Source organism: Prionailurus bengalensis, chromosome B4 (genome assembly GCF_016509475.1).
Source record: "Prionailurus bengalensis isolate Pbe53 chromosome B4, Fcat_Pben_1.1_paternal_pri, whole genome shotgun sequence".
NCBI classification, from domain to species: Eukaryota; Metazoa; Chordata; class Mammalia; order Carnivora; family Felidae; genus Prionailurus; species Prionailurus bengalensis.
Genome location: NC_057358.1, coordinates 78,160,856 through 78,171,705, shown reverse-complemented (window position 1 = coordinate 78,171,705; position 10,850 = coordinate 78,160,856). Strand labels below are relative to the sequence as shown.

At 58.0% G+C, this 10,850-nt stretch overlaps 1 protein-coding gene across 1 annotated transcript in view; it reads left to right on the top strand.

The window, feature by feature from the left end:
- Positions 1-218: 218 nt before the first annotated feature.
- Positions 219-10,850, top strand: part of FIGNL2 (fidgetin like 2) — a 32,850-nt gene continuing 22,218 nt past the window's right edge. The window contains exon 1 of the mRNA XM_043563962.1: positions 219-477. The gene's annotated coding sequence lies outside the window, so the exon portion shown is untranslated. The remainder of the gene's footprint in view (positions 478-10,850) is intronic.

Sequence of the window (10,850 nt, the reverse complement as noted above, 5' to 3'; positions counted from 1 at the left end):
GGGGCGGGGCCAAGCCGGGAGGGTTGAGAGGAGGGGCCGGGCGAGCCCAGGGGAGGTGGGGGCGGGGCGGGGGCGAGGTGGGGGAGGGCGGGGAAGGAGCCCGGGGTGGAGAGGGCCAGAGAAGGGGCGGGAGTTGGGGGGAAGGGAGGGGCATTAGGGGAGGGAGGAGCAGGGAAAGGGGAGGGGAGCAAAGGCCTGCGAGGGAGGGCTCTGGGGGCGGGCGAGGGGAGGCGGGGGGTGGGGGTGGGGGTCCTGCCTGCGGGGGGAGCCGGGGCGGCCCCTTGTCCGGCCACCCCCACTGCCCAGTCCCGCTCCCGGCCGCGGCGGCCGCAGCAGCCGCAGCAGTAGCGGCTCCAGGATGGTGAGCGCCGCTGCCCCCCAGCCCCGGCCTGTCGCCCCCGGCCCGCGCCCCGGCCCCGGGGCCGGACGCCCCCCCAGGCCGCGCACACTCACCTAGGACCCGGCCGGGATGCCGAGGTACGGGGCCGCGGGCCCGGGCGGGGGCAGACACGGGAGCGCGCGGGCGGGCCGGGGTCAGGGGGTGGTGACCGTTCGGTCGGGGTGTCCGGAGCTTTGTCCGCGGGCGCGGGGCAGTGTGAGGGCCAGAGAGGGCGGGGGCTGCGGGGCGCGGGGTTCAACTAGGCGAGGGTCGAAGGGCAAGGCCAGCCAGAGACCCGGGCGGGTGCGTGGGAGCCGAGGGTCACTTCCCGGGGGGAGGGGGAGGGCCGACAAGGGGGCTCTCGTCTCCGCCGCCGACGGGCACCCTCTTCGCCGCCCCCTTTGGTGCGCAGGCTGCAGCAATAGCGAGCGTCCGGCTCTGGGGGGAGCCTGCGGGATTGGGGGGTGGGGAGTCAGGATCTGCGGGTTCGGGTCCCCGAAGGATACTGTGTCCGGAGCCCGAGGGCCGGCCCGCAGGCCCCTCCCACTCCGTCAGGTCTTTGTCCAGCGGCCCCTGTGTGTGTGGGAGGGGGTGGGGGCTGGGTTCCTGGCCCGGAGATTCCCCAGCATCGTGACGGGGCAGTGACAGGAGACCGAGGCCACTTAGGGCCCTGCGCCCCTAACGCCCACCCCCTTCCTTTCTTTTCTTCTGGCCGGGGAGAGCATAGCCCCATCTCAGAGTCAGGGCGTTGCAAAAAGCTGCACTTACCTTCACCCGTGGGCTACTGGCTACAAGGGGGACCCTCTGAGCTCTCGGCTCTCTAGAGAGCGCCCCTTAAACTTGCCCACTCCAGGAGCCCTCTCGGTCTGCACAGAGCTTCCCTTGCTGGGAGCCCACTCTGTCGAGGGACCTCCGCAGAAAGATGGGCACACAGTAGGTGCTTAGCAAGTGTGGGCCCCCCCTTCCCCAGCGCCCGCGGTCCCGGAGCGGCTCCAAGGGCGGAGGAGGCCTGGGAAGGGTCTGCGCGGGGAGCGAGCGAGCGGCCTGGAGCCTGCGCCCAGCGGCGGCCTGGAGCGCAGGGGTGGGTGGACGGGTGGGTGGGCTGTTAAAGGGACGGTCACTAAATCAGGATTAGGCCGTGGGGCTGTCAGGCTGCCTGGCCCTGTCTCCATGGATACCTAATTTGGAGGAGAATAGAGGACGGAAGAATGTTTGTGTTGTGGTCCGCACGGGCTGCCGCGGCTGAGCGGGCTCTTGCCCTGGGCCAGGCAGCGGGGAGCCGGGCTCTGGTTCCCAGCCCACTCTGGACTTCTGTAGGGGGGCGCTTCTCGGTTCTCGGGGCCCAGAGCCTTCCCTGTGGAGTCTTTAGAGTGGGAGAGATGGTGTCGGGGTCCAAAGCCCCCTGACCTGCACAGGGAGCCCCAGAACCTCCGGAATCCAGCCTGAATGCCCTGTGCACCCTCCTGGATACCGCCGCGCTGAGGTTCCCCTCCCCAGACCTCCTGGCCGGGAGCAGCCGTCATTCTCCGCTGAGCTTTGGCCCCGGAGGACCCACGCGCTGGGCGGCTGGGTGCTGCGGCGCTGCCGGGACCCGGCCGCGGAGCGCGGACCCCGCGGCCGCTGGGCAGCGGGCAGGGGGCGGGGCGCGACTTCCTGGGGTGGGCGAGAAAGGGGCGGGGCTTGCCGGCTGGCTGCGCTGGACGCGGTGACAGGCCTCGTAAATCCCCCTTTCCCATATTTAACACCATTTCATTTATTTCCACTTCAATCTATTGGTGTCCGCAGCAGCAACCCCAGTGAGGAGCGCCCCTCGCCCTGGCTGTAATACCTTCTGGGGGAAAGTCCTCTTGGGCCAAAGGGAATTTAGCTCTGTAGGGCGGTGGAGTTGCCCCTGGTGAGTCCCAGATAACCTAATTCCTCCGAGGGGGGCGGGGGGGGGGACCTCCATCTTCCCAGGAGAAGTGGGGGCTGAGAAGCACAGGATGGAGTTTGGCCTCTGAGGCCCTTTGGGATTTTCTGGCTGTGGTCTAAGAGTAGGTTGGGCTGAGGATCCCATGGGTGGATAATTCCAGCACACAGCGTGGAGCCTGGTAGGGGAGAGGGACCGGACCAGTGTGTGTTGTTCCAAGGGCCCTTCCCTGCCTTCCTCCTGGTCATCCATGGCCACAGCTTTTTATGGAGCAAGGGTCCCTTCCCCTCCCCTGCCTGGGCTGCAGCTTTATTGCTGAGATCTCAGACTCTCCACGCAATTTCACGCTTCTCTGCCTTTGCTCTTGCTGTTCCCTCAGCCAAATGCCTTCCCCATTGTCCCTGTCTCTCCACAACCTCCTCATTCTTCAAGGCCCAGCTCAGATGCCATACTTCCTCCCTGTAGCCTCCCCAGAGCCCCTAGCTCTTGTCACTTGCTCCTCCTGCCATGTTCTCCAAGCCCTGCACCTGTGCCTCCCTTCAGCTTTTGTGGCTGAGTCCACACTAGGCTTTGCCTCCTGGAGGATAGGGATGGAGCCCACACTTCCCTGCACCCTGCCCACACCGGGCCTGGCACAGAGCCTGGCACCTTGTGGTTGCTCTGTGAATATCTGTCGGCCGAATACAACGGATTTGGTGAGGGCAGCCTGCAAAGCATGGAATCTGGCCACTCTGGCAAATAGCTTTGCACTCCTGGGTGGGTGGAGACCCCTGGGTGGGTCTCCTCCTCCTCCTCCTCCTCCTCTCCTCCTCCTCCTCATTGCTGACCCTCCCCCACCCCCCAAGTTGGGGAGGACTTTGCCCCTTCCTTTCCCCACAGACCAGCATTCTTTCCCTGCCATTATCATCCTGTTAAACAGAGAGGCCAGTCAGGATCCATATGGATCACATTAACAATTGCTTATTATCTGGGCCACGACTGCCCCCACTCTCCACCCCCAGCTCCTGCTGCTGCAGTTGTTGGGCCCTTAGGAGCCCAGCCTCCCTGCCTCCCCCTCCCCCCACCATCGGTCAGCCAGGGAGGGCAGGGGACAGGCTGGTCTCCCTCACCCTCCCCATGCCTTCTAGCAGAACTTCGCTTCTTCTTGACTTGGCTGGCAGTTAATGACTCCTTTCCCTGATTTAATGAAAACCAGGCTCCCCGTAGAAAGTGTGGCTCAGTAAATTTCCAGGACTGCAGCAGGGAGAGGTGGACCTAAGTTCCAGGTGCACCTGTGGTCCGCAGCACTGACAGCCCCCGCCTTCCAGTGGACAGAAGCTGTGGGTTGGGGCCAGCCACACTGGGCCGGCCATGGGGCCCTTGGCTGGCCCTGCTCCCTTCTGGGAGCTGGTAGGCTAGTGAGGGGGATCAAAACAGGAGAGACCTTGCATAGCCTTGGGTCCCAAGGCTTCTGCCACAAAGAAGCAGGAAACCTGAGAGTTTCCCAGAGCTGCAGCGGAGACAGCCTTGAAGGAGGGGGAGTGGGTTTCTGCTGAAATGCATATAGCCCAAGAGCACTAGGGATGGAAGGGGATCTTCAAGATCGCCCAACAATTCTTCTGATTTACGGGCCCCTCAGAGGGATTGATGAAAGCTGTTCCCCCAAAATGCACTTTCAGTTGACCCTAGCCTTTGCATTCTGCCTCCAAGGGTTCTTGGGCCCTCTGAAACCCACGGGGACCCTGCATGAAGACCTCCCTCTAGTCCGGTCCCCCTCTGATATGCAGAGGGCCAAGGTAGGCTGGTAGCCCAGGACTCCTGACCTCCACACTCAGCGCTGTCTTCATGGCCTTATTCCTGGGCCAAGGGACCAGGGTGGCGATTGAGGTGCTGGGCCAGCCTTCAACTGGGAAGGGTTCACGCTGCCTGTGTTGGGGTAAGGGCTGGTCGTGTCGTCTCTGAGTGTGTTGCCTGGAGAGAGGGCGTTCAGGGGTTTTTTGTTTTGTTTTGTTCTGTTTTGGAGTCTACTCGTCCCCAGGAACATGGTCGATTGGCAAGAAAGTCTAACTCTTTTCTGAGCATTTTCGTAAGTGTCTCGAGTCGTAATGAACACTTAAGTAGCAAGTATTGAACACTCCATATCTCACCTGTGAAATGGTGCTCTCCTGAGTGTAATCATGAGGATTAAATGAGGCAACAGGCGGGAGCAGGCCGAGTTCCAGTCTTGAATGACTGTGTGCTGTGAGGGCTGCTCAGGAATGCAGGTGACAGGGCTCAGGGCTGTCATTGCTGTCGATTACCCAGCCAAAGAGAGAGGACTGCATGGGAGCCACCAGGGTGCCTTGCTTTCTTTTCCTTTTGAGCTGAGGTGTTGGCAGGGTCGGCCTTTGCAATTCATCTTGGGGACTGGAGGTGGGGTGGGGTGTTCTCAGGGAATGGGAGAACTCGCCTCTGGTCACCGGCCAGCCTCCACAGGGCTGTGACACTGACCCCATTTTATTTTATTCATTTTTAATAAAAAAAAATTTTTTTAAAGTAAGCTCTATGCCCATCGTGGGGCTGGAATTCACGAACTCAAGCTCAACAGTCGCATGCTCTACTGACTGAGCCAGCCAGGCACCCCAACCTGGCCCCGTTTAAAATGACTAATCAGGGGCGCCTGGGTGGCGCAGTCGGTTAAGCGTCCGACTTCAGCCAGGTCACGATCTCGCAGTCCGTGAGTTCGAGCCCCGCGTCAGGCTCTGGGCTGATGGCTCGGAGCCTGGAGCCTGTTTCCGATTCTGTGTCTCCCTCTCTCTCTGCCCCTCCCCCGTTCATGCTCTGTCTCTCTCTGTCCCAAAAATAAATAAACGTTGAAAAAAAAAAAATTTAAAATGACTAATCATGGGGGCACCTGGGTGGCTCAGTCGGTTAAGCGTCTGACTTCGGCTCAGGTCATGATCTCGTGGTTCATGAGTTCAAGCCCCACATCGGGCTCTGTGCTGACGGCTCAGAGCCTGGAGTCTGTTTCCGAGTCTGTGCCTCCCTCTCTCTCTGCCCCTCCCGTACTTCTACTCTGCCTCCTTATCTGTCTCTCAAAAATAAATAAACATTAACAACAACAACAACAAAAGACCAGTCATGGCCCCCACCCTAGGGGCCAAGCCCTGGGCTGCAATGACCCCGACACTAATTATGGACAATTGCCCTAGATGAGTCACTCTGTTTGGGTCTCAAATTCTCATCTGTAAAATGGGGATAAGGACACTAGTGAGTTCATAGGTGACAGAGGCCCTGATTTTAAATAGTGTGCCCTTTTGTCTCTGAAGTACATGCCTGCCTCTGGTGAGCTGCTTAGTAACTCAGAACCCAGGGACTCTGGAGAACCACCTCCCGTGTAGGTGCAAGGAGAAAGAGAGGGCATGTGTGTGAAAGTTCTGGGCCATCTTTGAAAGCTCCCTCCGAAGTCGAGTCAGAGCGGGGGGGGGGGGGGGGGGGGGGGGGGGGGGGGGGGGGGGGGGGGGAATCAGGAGGTGGGGGAGAGGAGAGGCAGCTTGGCTACCTCAGGAATCTGGGAGGTGAAAGCACACCTTCCTTTATCTGCCCTCATGGCCCAGGCAGGCTCAGGCCACCTGGTCCCTAGCCCTGTGCTGGGATTAATCGGGGATGGGTCGGGAGATGTGAGGACAAGGAGGCATTTTACCCATAGTAATGCGGTGTTGAGCACCTGCCGTGTCCCGTGGTTCTGGGGATACCCCAGCCAGGCTCCAGAGGGGGCCCAGCCAGGGTTGGGATTCCTGGGCCCCTGAGACTTGCCACACACTCACTGGGCACCTAAGCACCAGGCCCTGAGCAGGGCAGATCTCCCATAATCGCCTTCGGCTTCCCACGTGGCCAGGGAGGACCAGAGGACATTCCCTAGCCCTGGCATTGTTTGCTCTGCCCCAAGCACCTAGCAGGAAGCATGGCCAGGCTCATGGCCCCCTTGGCAAGGCCGTGTGTCAGGCCCCGGAGATGTTTGTCCGGGTAGCTCTTCACCAACATCCATGATTGTCTGATGCGGTCCCACTTTCTAACGTTTATTTATTTTTGAGACAGAGAGAGACAGAGCATGAATGGGGGAGGGTCAGAGAAAGAGGGAGACACAGAATCTGAAACAGGCTCCAGGCTCTGAGCGGTCAGCACAGAGCCCGACGCGGGGCTTGAACTCATGGACCGCGAGATTGTGACCTGAGCCAAAGTCGGACGCTTAACCAACTGAGCCACCCAGGCGCCCCCAGTCCCACTTTCAAGGAGCTTACCGGACAGTTGGGCACCAGAGAAGAGTCAAAGAGACAGGCTGGGCTTTCAGGGACTGCGTTCCTGGTGCTTCCCTGTGCGGATGGGGGTCAGTGACTGCAGAGTGGTGCTGCTTAGGGCTGTGGAGGAAGCACCAGAGGGGCTGGAGAGGAGGGACTCGGGGAAGGGACCAGCCACCTGACCGCAAGGCTCTGCATCACCGGTGGCATCCGAAGGAGACTGAGTTTCCCCGGGGGAGGCTGTTCATAGGTGACAGAAGGCCCAACTCAGAATTAGGAGGAAGCTGGGAATGTCCCCCTGCAGCTGACTGGCCTATTTGGTCCATGGACGCTCAAGAGGCTGGGGCTATCTGTCCTTTCTAGGCTAGTGAGGAAAGAAAGCTGGTGGGATTCAGGTTATACTGAAGAAAGACTCCCCGCCCCGCCCCTTGCATTGTGCGTTCCACAGCTACCCGGTCTGCCAGTCGGTTTCTTTGGGGGCAGAGGGGCTCCCTGGAAACACTGGCCATGGGGGCACTCACCCCTTCCACCCAGCTCTGTAGACGGCATCCATCAGTGGCCTGACCCGTACTCTTCTTTTTCCAGACTGACTGTGTCCTGTGTGGGGTGGCCATTCTTAGGTCATATCTTCCATACTGGAGGATGAAGGATATTTGGGGCCAGAGAACATAGGATCACCCAGTCTTTAAAGCTTAAGCTTTTTGGAGGTCACATGTTGCCCAAACGGACTCATCTTAAACCTGGCTGAGGGGAAGGGTGGTGGGGCCGGAGAGGGGGGTTCTATCCAGTCTTTTGGGCTGAGACTTGTGGTCTACGACCCCTGAGGAGTTCACGGGTAAAACCGTATTCTAATGTTATTAGTTCCTTTTGTAGCCTCGTGTATTTTTAATTTTTGTTAAAGTTTTTATTGCTTATCTTTATTTTAAAAATTTTATTTTTTCAGGCTGGAGTTTTAGGGACGTGAGCCCCTTGTTGAAAACGATGGACGCGTCTCGATGGGGTGGGGACGGCAGCTGGAGGGTGGGGGTGGGGTGGCCGGGAGTTCAGTCCCGTGGCTTGTTGGCTTTGGCCTATTAGATATGCAAGTGGGGAGGCCCCAGAAAACCTGCACAGAGGAAGGAGGAGCCCTTCAGCCTGCCCGGAGTGCCCCTCTCAGGACAGAGAGCCTCTCATGCTGAATGCCTCTATGGATGGGGAGCTCGTTCAGACAGCTAACACGAAGCCAAACCTCTTTCTTGAAGGGTTCGCCTCGTTCGAGGAGGGTGGGGAGTGGAGTGGTCGTGCACAGGCACATGGCCCGCCGCCCGACAGTCACAGTCGGTCAGGGATTTGGAGACACGGGTCCTCGGAATCTTTCTTTCCCTAGCAAACACTCCCCACCTTCCGCCGTGGCTGTCCTGCTCCTCTCTGATCACTCCCCTGAGGGCTGGGGGCTCAGACCTGCAAGGGTGCAGGGTCCCACGGGAACCGCTTTGGAATGTGCTGAGCTCTGGGGTCTGTGGCTGCGGATGGGGGCACCAAGGGAAGAGGGCTACAGGGGGGCAGGGGAGGTCGATGAGGATGGTGGGAATCAGCTGATACCTCCATTTTCTTAGCTGTGAAATGGGAACATTAACAACTGCTTCTGGCAGGAGAGGCAGAGAAGCCTCTGGGCTGAAAAGCCCCCGTGGGTGTCATCACGCCCTAGCTTGGTGACTGAGCCGAGCGGACTGTGCCTCAGTTTCCTCCTCTATAACACGGGACTAACAGCTGTACCTGCTTCCCAGCGTCGTTCTGTGGATTCAGTGAACTACTCTACAGAGGTCCCTTAGAACTGTGCTTGAAGAGTGTGCTAGGATCCCGTACAGGAGCAGACAGACAGAAGGAGCTGTCGTGGTGGGTCAGTCTTCTTTGCCTAGCACCCTCTCCCCGGTTTCTCTTTCCACTTCTGTTCCTGTGGCCTTGCGGGTATGGGGGGGCCACCCCCCTGAGGATGTAGCCCTGCCCACTCACGCCCAGGTAGACCGGCCAGGCCGCATAGCTGGAGTTACTCAGCTCAGCACCCCCAGGGCTGGGAAGGGCCTACGAGGGGGGCAGGGGTGGCTACTGGGGAAGCCTGGGTGGGCAGCCTGGGCCTGCTTCCTTCCCTCTGCTCAGCCTGGTTCTGTGTCTCCCACCCACCCCCGTGCATGGCGGGTGGGGGGGGGCAGCATATTTGGGGCCCTAGGAACATAGGATCACACCCAGTCCTTAAAGCTTAAGGATCACACCCCCTTTTTAGAGGTCACATGCCACCCAAATTGACTCAAGTCAACTTTGGATCTTAAACCTGGCCGAGGGGAGGGGTGGTGGGTGGAGAGGGGGTTCTATCCGGTCTTTTGGGCTGAGACTTGTGGTGTTCGACCCCTGAGGAGTTCATGGGTGAAACCGTATTCTAATGTTATTAATTCCTTTTGTAGCCTCATGTCTTTTTTATTTTTATTGTGATTGTTACATTTTTAAATTTTTGTTTCTTAGTGTTTATTTATTTTGTGTGTGTGTGAGAGACAGAGTGCATGCAAACACAGATGTGGGGGAAGGGCAGAGAAAGAGGGAGAGAGACTCCAAGTGGGCTCCTGGGCTATAGGGGGACAGGGGAGGGGGGCAGCTAAGATCTGCACTTGGTGTCAGTGCAGACCCCAGAGCCCAATGCAGCCCATGAACGGTGAGATCATGACCTGAGCCAAAATCAAGTCAGACACTCAACTGACTGAGCCACCCAGGTGCCCCTAAATTTTTTATTTTATTTTATTTTATTATTTTAAAAAAAAAAATTTTTTTTTCAACGTTTATTTATTTTTGGGACAGAGAGAGACAGAGCATGAACGGGGGAGGGGCAGAGAGAGAGGGAGACACAGAATCGGAAACAGGCTCCAGGCTCCGAGCCATCAGCCCAGAGCCTGATGCGGGGCTCGAACTCACAGACCGCGAGATCGTGACCTGGCTGAAGTCGGACGCTTAACCGACTGCGCCACCCAGGCGCCCTTTATTTTATTTTTTAAATGTTTCTTTTTAAATTTAATTTTATTATTATTATTTTTAAAATTTTAAATGTTTATTTTTTTGAGAGAGACAGAGTGCGAGCAAGGGAGGGGCAGAGAGAGTGAGACACAGAATCTGAATCAGGATCCAGGCTGTGAGCTGTGAGGCACAGAGCCCAACGTGAGGCTTGAACTCACGCACCGTGAGATCATGACCTGAGCTGAAGTCAGACGCTTAACCAACTGAGCCATCCAGGAGCCCCTACAATGTTTATTTTTGGGAAAGAGAAAGACAGAGTGTGAGTGGGGGAGGGGCAGAGAGAGAGGGAGACACAGAATGGGAAGCAGGCTCCAGGCTCTGAGCTGTCAGCAAAGAGCCCAATGTGGGGCTCGAACTCACCAACTGGGAGATCATGACCTGAGCCGAAGTTGGATGCTTAACTAACTGAGTCACCCAGGCGCGCTGAAAAAGTGGTTTTGAACAGACCACAGGTTTACCAGACGGCAAAAGGGGTGGATGACTGGGGTGCCTTGCTGGCACCATTGGTAGAGCGTGCCGCTCTTTTTTTTTTTTTTTTAATGTTTATTTATTTATTTTGAGAGAGAGAGAGAGACAGAGGCCGTGAGCAGAGGAGGAACAGAGAGAGAGACACAGAATCTGAAGGCGACTCCAGGCTCTGAGCTGTCAGCACAGAGCCCGATGCAGGGTTCGAACTTGCAAATTGCAAGATCGTGACTTGAGCCAAAGTTGGACACTTAACCCCGATTAAGCCAGCCAGGCACCCCGGAGCATGTGACTCCTGATCTTGGGGTGGTGAGTTCAAGCCCTACACTGGGCATAAAGCTTACTTAAAAACGTTTTTTTTAGGGTCGCCTGGGTGGTTCAGTCAGTTGGGCGACCGACTTCACTCAGGTCGTGATCTCAAGCTCCTGAGTTCGAGCCCCACGTCGGGCTCTGTGCTGACAGCTCAGAGCCTGGAGCCTGCTTCGGATTCTGTGCCTCCCTCTCTCTCTGCCCCTCCCCCACTCACGTTCTATCTCTCTCCTTCAAGAGTAAACGTTAAAAAAAATTAAAAACAAATTTTTTTAAAGGGGCCTATGACTGAACACTGATCAGGAGCCCTGACTTCACCCTCCAACCCACACCCACCCAGGGCCCAGTCCCCAGGGAGGAGGGCCCCCAGATACAGACCCATGAGGAGACAGACTCTGGGAGGGTCTCACCCAACCCTGATGGCCTTGGGGCCACGGCCTCCTCCGAGCACAAGCTTGATGCATCCAAGTGTCTGCACATTGAAGTGCTCACA